At 48.8% G+C, this 21,964-nt stretch overlaps 1 long non-coding RNA gene across 1 annotated transcript; it reads right to left on the reverse strand.

Moving 5' to 3' along the window:
- Positions 1-5,442: 5,442 nt before the first annotated feature.
- Positions 5,443-19,510, reverse strand: LOC142923857 (uncharacterized). The gene is made up of 2 exons (XR_012940900.1): positions 19,124-19,510; positions 5,443-8,310 (listed from the first exon to the last, which is right to left on the reverse strand). It is a non-coding gene; the product is annotated as an uncharacterized LOC142923857 (long non-coding RNA).
- Between the last annotated feature and the right edge of the window lie 2,454 nt (positions 19,511-21,964).

The following is a 21,964-nucleotide window of genomic DNA, read 5'->3' on the forward strand; positions in this document are numbered from 1 at the left end:
TCCGTACTACAATAAACAAAAACATGGCCAAAACAAAAACAACTTTTCGAAATCACCAAAATAAAAGCCATAAATCCAATGTAACAGTGATCATAGGGACTGTGACCGAATTTTTAACAATAAACTACATAAATAAATTATAACACCAAAATCTAGAGCCATATTTTAGGCCACTGAATAGCAGTGGCAGCTAGGGTTGTACAACTCCTCTAGAGCAGTTTTGAGTGAAAATATCATAGGTAGTGATTCAAGTTGCAGTTTATTGGCAATAGCATTCCAGACCCTGGGGGCATCAATAGCAAAGGCCCTTCCTCCAGTTTTTGTACGGCAATAGGGAATGTGAAGCTGGTAAATGAGCGAAGACCTGAGGTCAAATTTGTTCTTTGAAACAGAGAGGAGATCCAGTAGGTAGTCTGCGGAATTTTTTTTCAGAGAGGAGCAAGCACCCACGAACTACCAACATAATTACACGCAGAGATGGCAAGGTAACAATCCAGCGAGAGAGTGGCACACCAATCCGAGGCAACCACAGCGCACAAAGACAGGTAATTATTGGAATTTCAGGGTGTGGAAGCCAAGAGCGGAATCATACCAGCACCCCATGCCACGACAAATTCAAGGTTAAACACAATCTGCCCATTCCCCCTTCGATACCCCCACCCGGCTATACCAGGAGGGAGTAGAGAAACAGGAAAGGAAACGAAAAGGACTCAACTCAGATACAAAATGTGGCACAAACACGTGGTGAATCACCCACATGAATTGAGAATGAGCTGCCAGTGAGAGCACTGCCCACTGAATTACTGAAAAATAGTTTTTCATCCAAAGGCCGATGCCTGCATTCCTCAGGGCGTGTCCCTGTAGCACGTTCCTCTGCCCCATCCATCGTACAATCATGCAAATCCGCGAGACAATTGGCGACTTTTCCAATTACCTGGCGATTAGGTTTTACTCCCCCTCCCTGCGGTTTATCATCTCCTGTCGGATGTAGATCGGAGTGCTGAAATGGGGGAAGGCAAGATTCACAATGGATCGGGAATTATGTTGAAACCCAGCACACCCAAAAGCACAAAAGTGGGGAGGACCCAACGGGGCACGGAATCGAATCGACTCATCGAGTTAAATGTACGGATCAATGAGTGGTGGCCCACTTTACTCCAGTGACCTGGGTGCTGCTACGGGGTCCACTTTCTGCCCCGCCTCCTTTCCCCCCCCCCCCCTCTCTCCCCCCTACTGTCGATTCCTATATAACCTCGTGCCACGGCAGATCTCTCGCCTACTTCAGCAGTTTTTTCTTGCTGTGGTTGTCCCACCTGATGGGAGGGACTTGATCACATCAGCCGCGTCACAGGAAGTAAGATGTGGGGATGGCTGTCATTTTTAAAGGGGTCTGAGTAATTGACCATACACAAGGAATCGGTTATAATCGACTTGGTAATCGAATCGTTCCAGCTTTAGTATTCGCGCATATAATACACTAGCTATTCTAGATTTAAAGCTTTCGTGACTGCTAGGATCCATACTCTTTGGTTCTATTGGGTAAAGTCACGTAGGTGAAAATAAAATAACAAAAAATCACGACGTTTCGGCCACAACACAAGCGGCCTTCATCAGGTGAAGGGACGATACTGTCTGGAGGACAGCGCTGGAGTGGAAGAAGCCACGCTTAGATCACGACCTTTAAGCTGTGTGAGAAGAAAAACACCAAGCGCCTTGACAATGGAATTAGCATATAATTTAGCATTGAAATGGCTAATTGAAATAGCTAAGTTAAAGTATACACATCCGCAGAGGTACCCCTTGACAAATGAATTAGCATAGAAGTTAGCATTGAAATATCTGAGTGATTAGCTTGTAACTGGTCACAGAAATATCTATGTTAAAGTTAGAGCATATACATTCACCGAGGCACCTAGTACTCATCAAACAGGAGAATTTAGCGAAACACAACCACGCTCAGACAGCGGACCTTTAAACTGTGTGCGAGCAAACAAGGTGTTCTGACAAAAAAAAAATAGCATAAAAATTAGCATTTGATTGGCGGATTTTAGGAAAGAGGTGGTGTACGTGCCGGTGGACTTGCCGTTTGGCGTGGGGGGGGGAAAGGGGGGAGGGGGAGTTTACCTATTGATGGTGTGAAAAGGGAATTTATAAGAGCTGCGAAAGTTTGGGGTACCACTACTTGAAAAATATACTGTACCATTGAAATTAGTTTAATGTTTAGTTCGATTTAGAACATCTTTCCAATGGTTGCTCAATTTGAAACCATCCTCTCGGTTGAAATTGTGTCTGTGTTTGTAGATCTGAATTGCTTCATGAACAAATCTCTGATAAAAGCCCGTGGGTTTGCAAAGAACCTTGGTATCGGAGAAAATTATATCGTGATCCCCCACAGCGTTGTAACAGTGATCAGCCACGGCAGAAGAATTAGTTTTGCCGTGTTTAAAATCTGATTTGTGCTCGCGAATTCGGTCAGAGACATGTCGCTTTGTCTCACCGATATAGCAATCACCGCAGGTACAACTCAATTTGTAAACCCGGGGTACTGTAAATCAGGAATGACATCCTTCACGGATGGGATCAGATCACGAATTTTGTGTACTGTATTGAACCGGACCTGGATCTTGTTTGTTTAGAATTTTGGAAATCTTTTTAGTAACGCCTGCTATATATGGAAGTGTGATGGTTTTGACCGGAGTATCAAGTGGTTGTTTCTGTATGGAGGGAGAGACAGCTTGGCGGATGGTACGGTCAGAGTAACCATTCCTTTTGAGGGCCAGGTGTACATGTTTAATTCACTGGTCAGGTGGTGTTGGTCCGAAATGCAATGAGCCCTATGGTATAAAGTTTTGATGCGAGAATTATTTTGGGCTGGGTGGTGGTGGGAATCAGGTTTCAAGTAGGAATCTGTGTGGGTGGGTTTCCTGTAGACAGAATGCCCCAATGAGCCATCAGGTCTCCTCTCAAACAGAACATCTAAGAATGGTAGCTTGCCATCTTTCTCCACTTCCATGGTGAATTTGATGGTGGGATGTCTGGAATTGATGTGGTGTAGGAAAAGGTTCAGCGCTGGGAGGCCATGTGGCCAAATGACGAAAGTGTCATCCACATATCTCTTCCACAGGGAAGGTCTGAGGGTGGAAGTCTGGATGGTGTCTGATTCAAATTTCTCCATGAAAATATTGGCTATCACTGGTGATAAGGGGGATCCCATGGGGGTACCCTCATTTTGTTTGTAGAAGGAGCCATTCCAAGTAAAGTAGGTATTGTTGAGGCAGTGCCTAACCAGTGTAGGTGTGTCGGGGTCTAGTCCATGTTGGCATCTTTTGACTATAGACTAGCCCGTTTTCTGTCAGATACCTTGCTGCCTTTCACTGGCAAGACCGCCTCAGCAGTACTTAACTCAGCCCAATTGGTCTCTATGGTCAAAGACGTTGTACTGTCCCCTGACAATATCCTTGTCAGCTTCGATGTGGTCTCTTTGTTCACCAAGGTCCCAGTACCTGATACCATTGAAATAATTGAAAATAGAACCAAAGAGTATGAATACACTAGCTGTACTACCCAGCTTCTCCTGGGACTTGGATCCACAACGACCGGCCGCCTTTGTCTCCCCAGTGGCGATGTTTACACACCACAGCAGTTACTCGTTTTGAGGCTGAATCGACGTAGGGGAGGCCCAGGACCGGTTAAACTAATCGTCACTGGTAGTGGCCGTGAGCGGGAATCGAACTCGGGTTGCCGGATTCGTAGCGCAGCGCGCTAACCACTACACGACAATGCGTTACGCTTCCACATGTGCGGGTCACGTGACAGATTTGACGTCACAGCTCACTTGCCGTACAAAAAATAAATGCATTATTGAGCTCCCCCCCCACACACAAAAAAGTGTATTTTCATAACTTTTGCATGGTGTACAGTCTGGAAAGTACCCACATGGCAAATTTCAAGTTTGTTGCATGTCGGGAAGTACGCTAAACATTTTGAACAGACACACATATTCACAACTTTTATATATATGGAGATAACACGAAATAATAATTACCACATTTGCGTTCGTTTGAGCATTCAGTGTCTCAAACCGACGCTGGTGAACTGCCAGATATTTGCAGGCAAGGATGCTCTCTGTTCGTTACAGGTCCTAGTTCTATGCAAAACTGTGGAATACTTCACAAAAAGTCATCATGAGCTTTGCAGAGCTGAAAACCATTCTGACGTTTGCTCGTGTTGAACCAATGCTGCTGAAATAAAAATCACGGCCAGAAAGGCCGTAGGCTTTCACGACCAATATTATTCATAATAAACGTTTTTGGGTTAGATCGCATTATTCATAAATGTGTCGTAACCCTCCACTACCCGACACGGCCAATCAGTAAAAAATGTGTCACATTGACAAAAGAGAAATAGTTCACTCCTTCAGCCCACCGGTGTGTTGAAGAGTGAATCCACAACATTTACAATTTTTGAGTACGACGTTTCGCTGGTAATTACATCCAGCATCATCGGGCAATTTGCCAGAAAGGTGAAGCCCTCACTTCCTCCCGGTCTTAAAAAACCGGGAGCACCGTCACCATCGCAGCATGACACGTGTGCCCGTTGAAACGTGCAGCCCTCGATCGCAATAGAACCGATAATAATTATTGTTGGTACAACTTTCTTACTCATGAAAGCTCTGCGAAGTTTCAATATAATAATTGGCTTACATCGTGGATATGAGTAACAAAATTAACACGCAAACTATGATTCCCCTCCTTCACATATCTGTCTTTCCACTTAAAAAATACAAGTATTTGTACACATCCCATTAGCAACACGGCTTTCCTTCTGGGAGTGCATCATTTCAGCAGTATTGGTTGTACACAAACCAAGCTCTGGTCCGGTTTTTATATTCATCAGCACGCTCCAGCTCACTTGAAGCAATGCTGGTGAACTGCCAGCTGTTATAGGTTAGGGCCCGCTCTGTGAGATATGGGTGCTCGAAGGTTGTTGTATATGTAGGTTATGAAAATTTGATGAAAATAATGAACATTTGATTAAATTTGAAATTTGCATAATTTATTCGAATTAATTGGTGTAATTATGTGCATAAACTATGCTAATTCGAGAGATAATCGTATTAATTTATGCGAGTGGGCGTGGTTATGATGATGCAGTTCGTTATGATAATTAGGCCCAGCCTCGGTGACGAAGGTTGGTTATTAATTGGAACAACACAATTAATCGTATGCAGCTGTGCAGGTATTGTGAGCGTGAATGAGAGAGAGTCGACTCGACTTGTTATTTAATTCCGTATTTTCAATAAGGATACAATTATCTTCGATTTAACGCTTATTGATTATGTGCTGGATTAGTGATTAGTGTGCTTATGATAGGTCCCCAAGATTCAGATCTCATTCGCAGAACAATTCTATGCAGAATCACGGAAAGAATCACACACAACTCTTCTGTTTTAATCAATTTTATTTTTTAGCTAAACTTAAATTTTTGGATAATATGAGAACTCTCAACTTCGGAATTTCAACACAGCATTAACATGGTACACATCACGATTGCGTTGTTTCACTTCGATAACGGCACCTGTGGTTAATTCCCGACGCGTAACGCAATGTTGTTGTTGTTGAGAGAGATTAAAACATGCAAACTATTCTATCAAAACCTTAACCTTATAATATGTAATTCGTATTTAAATTGTTACACAACACGGCATTCGGTCATTGATCATATGCGACCCTTAATGCAGATTCTTGTCACGTTGTTAACAGTAGGACGATTGATTATTATGCAACGCTGTTCATATGGAAAGACACTCAAACCATTATTATTCCTAAAGGCACAAATATGCGTTCATAGGTTCGTCTTGTTCATTCATGGATACCAGAAAGATTATGCAATAGAAAAAAACGAACCACTCAAAAACCATGAACTGTGATATGGTCGCTGAGGTGAATGAGAACATGTGGGGGCACCGCGCTACAGACACATGCGCGACACTTTCCGCAATACGCTTTTATGCTTCGTTGCAATAACGAGCAACAATTATTCTTCAAACATTGAGGGCCTTGTGGCTCTATGGCCACAAATCCTTTCATTACTCCGACCACTTCCCACCCTCCCTTTTGCCCACAGCCAGATGAAAGCGACAATATTTATTTTTCAATTATTATTAACGTGGTTGAGATGACTTACACATATACCCAGCTGGAATCTGTTTTTTTACATTTATTGCCATAAACTTCACCTTAATCAGCACTAACTTGACGATTGCCTCTCTTTTGCATTGACTCCGTGACATCACGACCGTTTCCAAGGTCGGCCAACATCAAAGCGAGCAGCTCCCATAGGAAAGTGGGCCAAGCGGCACAGTTTAAGGGGCCTGCGTGGCCCACTTGGGGCAGGCGTCGCCCACTGAGGCTGCCGTGGGCATCCAGGCTGGGCCTAGATACCTGGTTGACAAACTGGATTGTTACATTGGCTTCTCTCTTGTGCATGTGTGCGCCCACTCTCAGGTGTCTGCAGGACACCTTCATGGAAGTGGACGCGAGCACCGTCCCACCCATGGACATGACTGATCGCAAACGGTTTGGGGCGCGTTCGCGCGTCACCAATGATACCGCTTCCATTCTGCCCCCGCCACTCGCTCCCCCCCCTTCCTTCATCACTGTTGCCGCTCCGGCCCCGGCTACGATCTCCAAAAACCATGGTCGCCTACCATCATCGTTTCCGTCGACAAACTGCTGGATGGATTCCACAGGAGGCGTTTGTGCAGCGAGCGGGAGTCCACCTGGGATTACTGGCGATCTCTGCACACGTCCCCACCAACCGTTTCCTCAATTGTTGATTGTTTTAACCCCAGTTGGGGGGAAGAGGACAAGATAACAAATAATTGTATTTGAAACTTGCGTCCTCAAACACACTAACACCTAGTACCCTGGTTGTTATTTCCCCCCACCCTTATAAACGTGACATCACAGGATGTTGCCATGATGTAATGGTTGGTACACAATATATAAGTCGCCGGCTCGATTTATCGTGGCCATTTTAATCAATGTGGATTTTTCTTAAATCCCTTCGGATTCTGTCCACACAACCGGTACGAATGAGTGGATAAACAATTGGGCGAACTCAAACATCCCCAAGAAGTGCCTCATCGTGGATCAAACCATCAAGAAGCTCGCTGGCCCCCCACCACCGCAAGCAGTGGGGGGCCACCGTACACCGGATCCAACCTGGTCATGGCACGAGCAATTGCCTCCACAAATGGAAAACAAAAGCATCACCAAAATGCCACGGCGGGGCACCGCAACGGTGAAAAACGCACAAACGCATCAGGAAGCTCTCTTCACCTGCTGGAGGCCTGCATTACCATTAAGAGGCTATGGTCTTGCATTATTCTTCGTGTTATTTAGGGTCCCTGACTCTGTTCACGACCATTAAAGACCATGATGGTGGGCAGGCCCACGTAACGCTGCATGGCCGGGTGTCAGAGCCATTTCCTCATGTTTACTGTGGGGTGTGATGGGGATGTCCTCTGGCCCCGACACTATTTCAAGTATTCTTGATCGCAGTCTTACGAGATATAATTCCCGGTTGTGGCCAAAATCAGTGATGAATTATATTCTAATCGACCCTATGCCTCCCCTAAGTCGACTTAACCTTAAATTAGTATCATGTGTGGTTCGTAAACATCACCACTGGAGAGACAAAGGTGGCTGAGTGTGTTTCTGGAAACAAATCCCCACCATGACAAGTTTGCCTCTGAATGCCAGTTTCTTGGCCCAAGCCACTGTATAAAGTCCAGCAAATATGCATCCGACACAAGATCCTAACCTTTTATATAGTCATATTCATAGCCAGTGTAATGTCATCATTTTTTTTACTCAAAATTATTCACCTCAATTTTGGTTCACACGACGAACAAATAATGCTACTCAGCTGATTCGGCGTGAGACCTCTGCTGACTGCATAAGTACGGAAACTTCTCCACTTTCTCTACGACTGCCCCATCACTCATACAAAGATCCCCCTAGAGTGACGGTGATGTCACGTCGACCCACGCGGCACAGCAATCTCACGCGGCACAGCAGCCTCACACAGCAGCCTCACGCAGCAGCCTCACGCGACACAGCAGCCTCACACAGCAGCCTCACGCAGCAGCCTCACACGCGGCGCAGCAGCCTAACGCACAAGCCGCACGTGGCACAGTAGCCTCATGCAGAAGCTGCACGTGGCACAGCAGGCATGAAGGAAGCTGTGGAACAACTCGAGGAGCTGCTTGGCCTCGTCTGGCAACCCTGGTCAGCTGGTTCAGAACTGGAGGAGGAGAAGCAGCTGTTGTGAATCCCTGAAACAGCTGTCCCTGTGAGCTGCCCCTCGCTACAGAGAGCTCCATGGAGAGCATGGCGATGATCACACCCACTCACCCAATCACCCACCGACCCACTCACCCTGTAACTCACTTACTCACCCTCATAACTTACCCAATCATTTACCCAGTCATCCACCCATCCACTCAATCACCCACTCACTCACCCACCCATCCACTCACTAACTCACTCACCAACCCACTCATCCACCAACCCCACACCCACTCACCCACTTATTAACACAGGCATTCATTCACTATCTCAACCACTAACTCAACCACCCACCAACTCACCCACAAACTCACTAACCAACCCAACCACCCACTCATTCACTTAACAAACCACCTACTCACTCAAGAACCAACCCACTCACCACCCACTCACCTACTACCAACGCAACCTCTCACCCACTCACCCACCCATTCACTCACTGACGTATCCACTCACTAACTCACTCATCCCAACCACTCCTTCACGCACCCACCAACCGATTAACCACCCACTCACTCACCCACTCACCCTCTCACTTGCCAACACACTCACCCAATCAATCACCCACCCATCCACTCACTCACTCACTCGCCTACCCACGCACCGTTTCACCCACTCACTCACCCATCAACTCACTCAACAACCCATCCACTCACTCAAAAACCCATCCATGAACTCAACCATCCACCGAGCCACCAGCACAGACTCACCCAGTCACCGACTCCATCACCCACAGACTAACACACAAATTAACTCAAACACCCACTAACTCACCCACTGAATCACCAATCCACTCAACCACTCACTCAATCTCTAACCCATCCACTCACTCGTGCACTCACCCACCCACTCACCAATCCACTCACTAACTCACCCACTCACTCTTTCATTCACCCCACTCAATCAACAACCCATCCACTCTGTCTCACTATTGCATCTTCACTATCGCATCCACTAAGTCGCCTGTCACTAACGAACGCACGCACGTAGTCACCCAGTGAACAACCCACCCACTCACCCATTACCCAGGCTACCACTCCACTACTCCCCCACCCACCTAGTCACTCCTGACCCACCCACAAACCCACTCACCTACCCGCCAACCCACTCACCTACCCGCCAACCCACTCACCTACCCGCCAACCCGCTCACCTACCCCCCAACCCACTCACCTACCCCCCAACCCACTCCCTGCCAACCCACTAACCCACCCGCCAACCCCCTCACCCACCCGCCAACCCACTCCCCTTCCCGCCAACCCACTAACCCATCCACAAACCCACTAACCCATCCACAAACCCACTCACACACCCACCAACCAATTCATGCACCCACTAACCCACCCAACTACTCACTCACATACCCACCCACTCATTCAGCCACACTCACGCATAAACTCACCGACTCAACCTCCCACACTCACCCACCCATCCACTCCACCAGTGGGGGGGGGGGGTGTGATGGCACGTGGGCCCCCCAATGATCCGACCAAAATCCCTAATTTCGATCGGATCATTGGGGTTTATTAGTAATAAATCGGCATTTTGCGACCCCTACTGCCATTGTGTAGCATATTATTACGTGCCAGGAACTCTATGAGATGATAGGATAATAGTCTGAGTCCATAATTGGCAATAAGTAACGGCAAAGCAGTTATAAGTGACTCACAGAATTGTGCGAAGTTGCGTATAGTACACAACTTCCCTCAAGGCATTCACCTTTAGTGAGCGCGATGCCGATCACACAACACGTTCGAATCCGACCCTCGATCGATGGCTGCGCCATCGCTGGACACGCGTCGAATAAAAAGCAAGGGACAAGTTCTTACTTACTAACAACTCCTATGATTTTTCATTGCTGGAGGGGTTTCCCCCCTACCTGAAAATCCTGGCTCTGCCATTGCACCCGCCCAATCACAAACCCATCCTGTCATCCAACCACACCCACAAATCACTCACTCATTCACTCATCCCTCCGCTCACCCACTCAATCTCTAACCCACCCACTAGCTTACCCACTTACTCAATCTCTAACCTGCCCATACACCCACAAACTCACCCATCCTGACGCACTCATCAAGCAACCCACTCAATCTTGTACCCACGAGCTCACTCACCCACCCACCCACTCACCCACCCACACACTTATGCACAGACTCACCCACCCACTCACTCACCCTCCCACTCACTCACCCACAGACTCAATCACCAACCTACCCACCCAATAACTCACCAACTGACCCACCCACAAACTCCCTAACCAACCCAAACACTCATTCACTCAACCAACCATCCACTCAGCCACCCACCTATTCACCCCCACTCACTCACTCACTCACCCCACTAACTCAATAAGCCACCCACTCACTCACCCACCCACTCATTCAGTTACACACCAACACATTAACTCATCCACTCAACATACCACACTCACACACTCATTCACCAATCCATCCATCCTCTCATTCAGCCACTGACTCACCCATTCACTCACACCCTCAACCTCCCACACTCATCCACTCACCCACCCTCCCACTAAGTCAACCACATACACCTACTCACCACCCACTCACCCATTACCCATGCAACAACTCACCCGCTTGCCCATCCACTCACTCATCCACCCATCCACTCACTCACTCGGTCAACCACCCATTCACTCACCCACCCATTCCATCCATTCACTCACCCACGAACTGACCGACCCCTTCACTCACCAAACCCCTCACTCACCCAAAACCTCACTCATCCACACACTCACCCACTCAACCCCCCACATTCACCCGCCCACTCACCAACCCACCCTCTCATCCAGCCATTCAATTACCCATCCCCACTCACCCCTTCAACATTGCACACTCATCCAATCACCCACCCACTAACTCAAACACCCTCACACTTACCAATGCACTCACCTACTCACTCACTCATCCATCCACTCAATCACCCACGCACCACATCACTGACCCAACCCATCAACTCACGAACCCACCCATTATTCAGAAACTCATCCAGGCACTGACCTACTCACCCACGACGCACTACACACGTAACTACTCACCCATTCTCCCACCAATTGACTCAATTTCTCACCCACCCACCCACCCGCTTGACTCACTTACTCAATCACTCTCCCACTCACTCACCCAGTCATCCACCCATCCAGTCACTCACTCAGCCACTCAACTCACTCACTTAATCACTCACCCACCCACTAACGCTCCTACTAACTCATTCACCCACCCCTCACTCACCTAACCACTCACTCCCTTCAAGCTCCCACACTGCTCACATCAGCCACCGACTTAATCAACCACAAATATCCACACACTCACCCGTCCACTCACCCACTCAATCACACAACCACCCACTCCGTCACACAACCACCCACTCAATCTCTAATCCACCCACTCACTTACCAACCCCCACACCCACCTACTCATCCACCCACGTATTAACAGGCATTCGCTCACTTTCTCACCCACGAACTCACCTTCTCACCCACCCACAAAGTCACGAACCAACCCAACCACCCACTCACTCACTCAACATCCCATCCACTCACTCAACATCCCATCCACTCACTCAACAATCCACTCACTCAAATACCTACCCACGCACTCATAAACTCACCGCATCATCCAACCACTAACTCACCCATCCCCTCACCCACTCATGCACTAACTCACTATCGCATCCACTAACTCTCCTGCCACGAACTCATCCACCCACATACTCACCCAGTCACTCACCCACTACTGAGGCTACAACTCCACTACACCCACTGCCACTCACTCACTCACCCACCCACCAACCCACTCACCTATTCGCCAATCCACTCACCTATCCGCAAACCCACTCTCCTACCCGCCAACCCAACACCTACCCGCCAACCCAACACCTACCCGCCAACCCAATCATCTACCCGCCAACCCACTCACCTACCCGCCAACCCACTCACCTACCCGCCAACCCACTCACCTACCCGCCAACCCACTCACCTACCCGCCAACCCACTCACCTACCCGCCAACCCACTCATCTACCCGCCAACCCACTCATCTACCCGCCAACCCACTCACCTACCAGCCAACCCATTCGCCTACCAGCCAACCCACTCACCTACCAGCCAAACCACTCAGCAACCACTCGCGCATAAACTCGCGCAAAAACTCACAGATTCAACCTCCCACACTCACCACCTACCCACTCACTCAACCAACTATTCACTCACCCCATTCACTCACCCATCCATACATTCACTCACCCACCCCCTTACTCACCGAACCCTTCACTCATCCACACACTCACCCAATAACTCACCCACTGAACCTCCCACATTCACCCACCCACTAACCAACCCACCCTCTCAACCAACCATTTAATCACCCATCGACTCATCCCTTCAACCTCGCACAGTCATCCAATCACCCACCCACTAACTCAAACACCCATTCACTCACCCATCCCTCCACTCACCTACTCAATCACATAACCACCAACTCAATCTCTAACCCAAACACTCACCAACTCACCCATCTTCTTATTCACTCAATCTTGTACCCATTAACTCTAATCACTCACCCACCCTCCCATTCACCAACTCACTCACCGACACACTCACACACCAACTCAGCCAGCCACGACCCACTACCCACGTAACCACTCACCCACCCAAGCATTAAATCACCCATCCACTCGCCTTTTCAACCTCCCACTCATCCAATCACCCACCCACTGACTCAAACACAAACATCCATTCACTCACCCACCCACCTGCTCACTCACCCACCCACCTGCTCACTCACCCACGCACCAAACCACCCACCCAATCACTCACCCACCCACCTTTTCACCCAGCCACCCTCTCAAACCCGTACCCACTAACACACCCACTGACCCACCCTCACCCACCCACTCATGAACTCACCCATCCAATTATTAACCCACCCACTAACCCACTAACTCACCCACTAATTCACCAACCCGACCACTCACCAACACAGCCTAAATATAAATTGTTTGTTTTACCAGGCAAGGCCCACTGAGATATATGGATGATTTTCAGAAGCAACTTCGCCACAAATGATAGCTCAACAGAGTGGCTTATCACGTATACATTTATAGCAGCCAACTCCTCTAAATGCATGTTTCTAAATGTGGAATCGAACCCACAACATCCTGTATACCCGGCGAGGTAGTTAACATCTTGCCACCATGACACTCCATTCTCTGACTCTTCCACCCACAAAACCACACACTCAAACACCGACCCACTAACTCAACCATCCATTAATTCAACCACCGAGCCTTGCACACTCACTCACCCAGCCACGCACTCAATCTCTAATCCACACTCACTCACCAAGCCTCTCACCTACTACCCATCGAACGTCGCACTCACTCATCCACGCACCCACCCACAAAACCGCCCATCTACACACCAAATAAAAATGTAGCTTTTTTTTACTTTACTAGGTAAGGCCCATGCTATATACATCTTTTTCAGAAACAAGCAGAGTACAAATGATTGCTCAATGGAATGGCTTTTCACATAGAACGTTATAGCAGTCAAAGTCTATAAATGCATGTTTCTAAATGTGGAGGGGCAACCTGGAGTACCCAGAGAAAATTCCATGCAACCACGGGGGAGAACGTGCAAACTCTAAATATACAGGCGAGGTTCTTAAAATTTTGCAACCTTGACATTCCACTCTTTAACTCAACCACCCACTCAAACACCCACCCCCCCACACACAAACCACTTGTAGAGTAAAATGGGGGCGTGACGTCATGTGTGCCGTCTAGTGCGATGACGTCACGGAACGTGGCATCATCGCACTAGACTGCACACATGACATCACGTCTCCTCTAGTATTTAAGGGGGACCCCGTGACGAAAGCGGGGTCACTGTGGGAACGGGTAGAGTGAGAAGGGTGGAGAGGGAACCAGGGGTAGAGAGGGATCGACGAAGAGTCAGGAGTGAAGCCGGTGGTAGCTGTAGGAGGTGCTGCTCTTCCCGGGCGGTGGGGTTGGCAAGTTCCCCCATCCGACTCGAGGGAGAGAGACCGGAGCTAGCCGGGCTGGACCAGGACTTAGTGTAGGACCCCTAACCCCTGGGAAGTTGTCACACCCTTTGTGTTATTGTAATATACTTAATAAACCTTTGGCAAAAGCCCTTACCTTCAAGCCGTCTCCGAGTCGTCGTCGGGAACTCCTCAACACACTAACCAAATCAATCTCTAACTGACTGACTCACCCACACACCCACAAACTAACTCACCAACCCACCCACTACCTAACTCAACAACCCACTCACTCAACAATCCACTCACCCACCAGGTCACCTATTCACTCCCTCACACACCCACCCATCCACCAACTCAATGTCTAACTCACACACTCACCCACCCAACCAATCACAAACTCACCCAGCCACTCACCCTGCCACAAAATCAATCTCTAACCCACGCACTCAACATTCCACCTACTCACTAATCCAAACTGACTAAATTCAACTATTTTTTAAGTTACCAGGTAAGACCCACAGAGCTATATAAAATATTTTTCCAAAGTAACCTGGCCACAAATGAGAGCTTCACTAAGTGGCCTATCACATAGTAATGTATAGCAGCCAAATCCGATAAATGAATGTTTCTAAATGTGGAGTCGAAATCCACGTGACCGTAGAGCACATGCAAACCCCAAATATACAAGCATCAGGGTTGGGATGGAACCTATGAACTCCAAAATACCAGGCGACGTAGCTAACATCTCGCCACAGTGGCGTACAATTCTCGAACTCACCCACTCAACTACTAAAGCCACCCACCAACCCACTCACAAACCCGCTCACCCTGCCATGCACTCAATTTCTAATCAACGCACTCACGCACACACCCACTCACTCACTCAACCACTCATCCACGCACCCACCTACACATGCACTCACTAACTCACTCACCCACTCACCTCACCCACCCACTCACTCAGTGACCAACTCACGCTCCAACCCACCCACTCACACTGTGACCCACTCAATCTCCCAACAACTCACCCAGCCCCTCACCTACTTACTTGACCACCCATTCACTCATCGAACCGACGCACTCACCGCCCACTCACCCAACTGTAAACTAAAATTTAACTATTTTAATTTTACCAGGAAAGGCCCACGGAGCTATATAGATTTTTTTCATAAGCGACGCGGCCACAAATGACTGCTCAAATAAGTCAGTAAGTGCGTGTGTAGGTGGGTGCGTGGATGAGTGGTTGAGCGAGTGAGTGGGTGTGTGCGTGAGTGCGTTGATTAAAAATTGAGTGCATGGTAGGGTGAGCGGGTTTGTGAGTGGGTTGGTGGGTGGCTTTAGTAGTTGAGTGGGTGAGTTCCAGAACAGCCAAAACCTCGAAATGCATGTTTCTAAAAATGGAGAGAAAACCCGGAGGACTCGGAGAAAAATCCATGCAACCACAAGAACATGCACACTCCAAATATACAGGCGTCATAATCGAGATCGAACCCACAACCTCCTGTACAAAAGGCGAGGTAGTTAATATCTCACCACCATGGCGCTCCACTTTCTTGACTCAGTCACCCACTCTCCCACCCATTCAGCCACCTACCCACTCAGAAACACCCACCCACTCAAAAACCCGCACCTTGCCACCAACTCAACCACTTACCGACGCATCCACTTACACACCCACCCATCCACCCACTCAATCTCTAACTCGCACACTCACCAGTCCACCCGCTCACCCAGCTACTTACCTACTCACCCACTCACCCTGCCACCCACTCACCCTGCCGCCCACTCAACCTCTAACCGACCTACCGACCCAAACAGCCACCCACCCCCTAAACTAAACTACTTTTTATTTCACCAGGTAAGGCTCATTGAGCTATATAGACCCTTTTCAGAATCGGCCTGGCTACAAATGATAGATAAACGAAGTGGCTTATCACATACATTTATTGCAGCCAAATCCTCAAAAGGCATGTTGATTCTAAATGCAGCGGAAAGGACCCGGAGCAAAATCCACACGACCAGGGGGAGAACATGCAAACTCCAAATATACAGGCGGCAGGATCGCAATCGAATCCACAACCTCATGTATACTAGGCGAGCTAGTGAACATTTCACCACCGTAGCGCCCCACTCTTTGACTCACCCAATCACTCACAAGCTAACTTACCCACTCAACCTCCCACATTAACTTACCCACCCAGCAGTCACTCACCCATTCACTCACTCACCTACTTTCTGACCCCATTCAGTCAACAACTCACCGACCCACCCAACCAATCACTTAGTTAACCACTTGCTCACCCACCCACTCACCCTATGACCCACTTCATCTCTAAATCACTCACTCACTAAACTACACACTCACCCACCAACATACTAACTCAAACACTCACCAACGAACTCACTCACCCAACCACGAACTGACCCACTCACTCACCCACAAACTCGCGAACCAAAAACACACATACCCAACCCATCACTCACCCAACCCCTCACTCACCGACTTACTCAATCACCCATCCAGACACTCACCCACTGACCGACCCACCAACTCATTAACTCACCCAGGACTCACTCACTCTGCCACCCATTCAATTTCTAACCCACCCACACACCTACTCCCTCAGTCACTCACCTCTTCACACACTCACCCACTACCCACGTAATTATTCACCCACCCACTAACGCAACCACCCACTAACGCAACCACTGACCCACTCGAACTCATCCACTCAAAAAGCCACCGACTAAAATATCTAAACCACACTCATGCAACCACCCACCCACTCACCCTCACACTTACCAATGCACTTTCCCACTCACTCACCCATCAACTCACTAACCCACCCATTAATTCAGGAACTCACCGAGCCACTGACCTACTCACCCAACACGCACTACCCACGGAACCACCCACCCACCAACTGACTCAATTTCTCACCCACTCACTCACCCACCCACTAGTGCTCCCACTAACTAATTCATTCATCTACTCACTTACCCACCCCTCACTCACCTAACCATTCACTGCTTCAAGCTCCCATACTGACCAAATCACCCACCGACTAAATCACCCACAAATATCCACTCACTCACCACCCACTCACCCACTACTCACAACCACTCACCAACTCATTCACTTGCTCACCCACGCATTCACTCACCCCACTCACTCACCAACCATCCACTCACTCACCCACTCACTGAACCACCCCTTCACTTACCCACCCCCTCCATACTTAACCGCAATAACTCACCCACTCAACCTCTCACATCCATCCACTCACTCACCAACCCAACCTTCCACGGTCATCCAATCTCGTACCCACTAACTCAATCACTCACCAACGCACTCACCATCTCACTCATCCATTCCCTCATCCATCCACTCACTCACCCATTCACCAAATCAATCACGCACAAATTAACTCACCAATTCAACCAGCCACTGAGCTACTCACCCACGAGCCACGTAACCACTCACCCACCCTCCCTCCCACTGAATCTCTAACCTACCCACTCACACATCAACTAACCCACCCATCATCATCTCACTAACCCACCCATCATCTCACCCACTCACCCAGCCACCCACTCAATCTCGCACCCACCAATTCAATCACTCACCCCCCATCCAAGCATTCAATCACCCATTCACTCACCATTTAAATCTCCCACTCATCCAATTACCCTCCCACTCATCCAATCACCCACCCACTCATCCAATCACCCACCCACTAACTCAAACATAAACATCTATTCACTCACCCAATCCTCCGCTCACCTACTCAATCACATAACCACCAACTCAATATCTAACTCAAACACTCACCAACGAACTCTCAACCTCCCACACTCATGCACTCACCCACCTAACCAGTAACTCAACCACACAAATCCACTAATTCACCCCTTTGCTCAGCCAATCAATCACACAACCACCCACTCAATCTATAACCCATCCACTCACTCAACGACCCATCTTCTCACCCACTCAGCCAACCACCCACTCAACCACACACTAACTGATCAATCCACTCATTCACCCACCCACCAACTCACCCAACCCCTCACTCATGCAACCCCTCACCTCCACCCACCCAACCTCCCACTCTCACCCTACTACTCAATCACCCACTCAATTTACAAACTCAATCACCGACTCCATCACCCATCCACCCATACTGACCCACCCCCTAACTCACCCGCACACCCACTCAGCCACCCAATAATTCACCCACTCAACTCACCCACCCCTTCACTCATTCACACTTACCCACTTAACTTCCCACGCTCACCCACCCATACAACCATTAAATTACACATCCACTCACGCACTCCCCAACCCACTCATCCTCTCACTTACCCACCCATGCACGCACTCACTGACTCACCGAGCCATTTACACAATTAACAATGCACTTACCAAATCACCCACGCATCCACTCACCCACTCAAACTCCCCCCACCCACTCACCATCCGTCTCACTCACCCACTCGACCCCCCTCACTCACCCACTCGACCTCCCACACTCACCCACCTACTCACCAACCCACTCTCTCATCCAACCATTCATTCACCCCCTCAACCTCCCACATTCACCCACTCGGCTACCTACCAACTAACTCAACCACATACACCCGCTCACTCAACATTACCCACTCACCCTCTACCCACGCAATCAATCAATGCCTCCTTCACTCACCCAACCTGTCGCTCACCCAACCCCTCAGCCACCTACCTCCGTCTCAAGCCTCGTGCAGTCCAAGCTCCAGGAGGGCCTCCTCGAACCCGCCGAGGTTGGGTCCCGTGTACGTGCCCTCGTGGCCCCGCACGCTCACGCGCACACGGGGTCGCGCGTTTGTTCTCGCCACGCGAACCTCGGCCGTTATCTCCCACCCGAGTCCCCGCCCACTGGGACCCCATTAGGGTCCCCGTCGGGGGGAACAATGAGGTGTCCATCCGCTGTGTCTCCTCCCCTCTAGACCCCGCTAGGACCCCCTGCGCCACTCACGATATCCCCCCAGGAGGACCCTGTCCCTCCTGTTTCCATCTCGCGGGGTCGCCTCTCCGCACTCCCGCGCTTCAGCAGGCTCAGTGCTTGCACCACCATGCGGCGCTCCTCAGAACCTGCGGGGGTGGACGAGGGTGGGGGGGATCATCATCGTCAGCAGCAGATGCAGCATCATTATTATTATAAGCAGCTACAGCAAGTCGCAGCATCATAATCATCATCTGAATTACCACCACCACTAGCAGGAGCACTATCATCACCATCTTCAACTTGCCAAGCCATCATCATTACATCATCACCAGATTAATAGTTCTCTACCATCACCATGCGTAGAGACATTATCATTATAATCACTATCTCCTGCATATCCTAATCTCAACATAATTATCGTTAACATTATAATCAAGATCATATCGATCAACGCACCGGTGTAAATTGTTCTAGTTGTATTCAATACAAATCAGTTAATATTTGCATCACTCGAACGTGCCACACCACTGCTCCACTCCCCGCTGCCCTTCTCCATCCTCCCCCTTGCTCCTTGGCCCCTTACCATCTGCCAACTGCCCCCTTGCTGCCCGGGCTCGTGGGTACCCTCTGAGGATTTGTATTCAGCTGTAATATCGAGGCTAGAATACATTTCCGCGTGATAAGCCACTTCGTTGAGTTATCATTTGTGATAGGCAGGTCGCTTCAGAGAAACATCTATATAGCTCAGTGAGCTTTACCGGGTAAAATACAAAATTGTTTAGTTTTTTTGTCTGATGGTAAGGTACCACGCAAACCACCACCATCATGACTGCTGTCAGGCTCCGTAGAGCAGGGTGCGTGTTTGTTGTCATCGTCTACAAGAGCTACACGTGGCAAACCGGGGGTGCTGTCGCATGGCTCGGCGATTGCGCATTTGCAGAATTAATCTGGCAAGGGTCACATGATCAGAAAAGGGGCAGTCCAGCAACATGAACCCTTGCACTGTGCCGCTCCCCACACCTGCAACCAACCAGCGTGGTGAAGTATGGTCAAATACACCGCAACGATCCGATAGGTTGTGGCGGTCCCCATACAGCAGCGGAATCGTGAAAGGGCCATAGCGTGGTCGCACATCCATCGTCCCACGTGATACCACCTGCGGGGCACGCCTCGCAACGCTCAGGTGAGCGTTACCTGCACTCGCTTCCTGCCGGATAGCTTCAACCACCTGCCAGCCATCGTATCCCGAGGGGAGGTCGGGTCGCTTCATTTGCTCGTCGCTCCACAATTGGAAGTTCCTGGCAAAGGTGCGCGAGGTGGATGAGCTGGAGTCCTGTCTGTGAGCGTGTGGGTTTAGCACGCTGCGCTACAATGAATCCGACGACCCGAGCTCGATTCCCGCTTACAGCCACCATCACCAGTACGTCCTGGATCTCGAGAGGTCGGTTCAGCCTTAAATTAGTATCTGGTACGATGTGTACACATCGCAACTCGGGAGAAAAAGGCAGCTGAGGGTGGTCCCAGCCACCCACACAGAACATGTGAGAAACCCAGAGATTATGCATGAAACACGTGCAGATCATTAGAAAAACAGGCAAATATCTTGTGATATCAAATAAGGATCATGCGTAAAACACATACCGATCATACGCAAGAAACACACACTCAGGCAATGTATGAAAACACACTCATATGCTGCTGTAGGATACGTTGGTTCAGCAGATGTACAGGGTGATGGATTACAATGTTAAGTTTTTTTAAAATGGCGATGAAGAATATTGTCCATTCATTTGCAGTCCAGCCGTACACTCATTCATTCACGTGCTATCCTTTCGTCTATGCATCGGTCAATCCGCAAGTCAATTATGCAAGAGGACTCAGTCCCCCCCTGCCCCGCCCCCCTCTGCAAGTAGTAGCAGCTCCCTGCACCACCCAGCTAACCCCACACTGCATGCCGCGTTCTGCGCGATGCCTCAAGTTCAAGGTCGTGTGGGTAACACATTACCGTGGTGATTATTTGAAATGTAACTTTTCATTTTACCAAGTAAGTGAGCCATATAGCTCTTTTTAAGAAGCGATCTGGTCACAAATGTTAGTTTTAACGGAGTGGCTCATCTTGTGGAAATTTATAGCAGTAAAATACTCTAAACCAGGGGTCTCAAACTCGCGGCCCGCAGGCCAATTGTGGCCCGCGGAACGATATTTTGTGGCCCACTATTTGACATCAATTTTTTATTTATGTTTTAATTATTATATTTTTTACCATAGCTCAGGCTCGTGACAGCTTCCGGTGTTTGTTGACAAGTTAGCCAACGCGAATTAGCAACGTTAGTCACTTGGTTGAAACGTGATTCCGGAGTGACACCAAGTGGAAGTAAAATATATCCTGTCACCCTGTGCAAGGTACAGAGGACTCAGGAAGTGGGCGGACTCAACAAGTGTAATCAGTGACCTAATAAAGACAACAGAGTGTTGCAATAGGAAAGGGAAAATAATTACAAGGATAGCAAATAGCATGAGATGGGTGGCAAGAACAAAAGCCAAATGTTGGTTAGAACCTGAATATTATAAAGAAGTTATAGATTATTATTACAAGAG

This window comes from Petromyzon marinus, unplaced genomic scaffold, assembly GCF_048934315.1.
Source record: "Petromyzon marinus isolate PM22_M1 ecotype Great Lakes invasive population unplaced genomic scaffold, UKy_Petmar_22M1.pri1.0 PM_Scaffold_8, whole genome shotgun sequence".
In the NCBI taxonomy this organism is placed as follows: domain Eukaryota; kingdom Metazoa; phylum Chordata; class Hyperoartia; order Petromyzontiformes; family Petromyzontidae; genus Petromyzon; species Petromyzon marinus.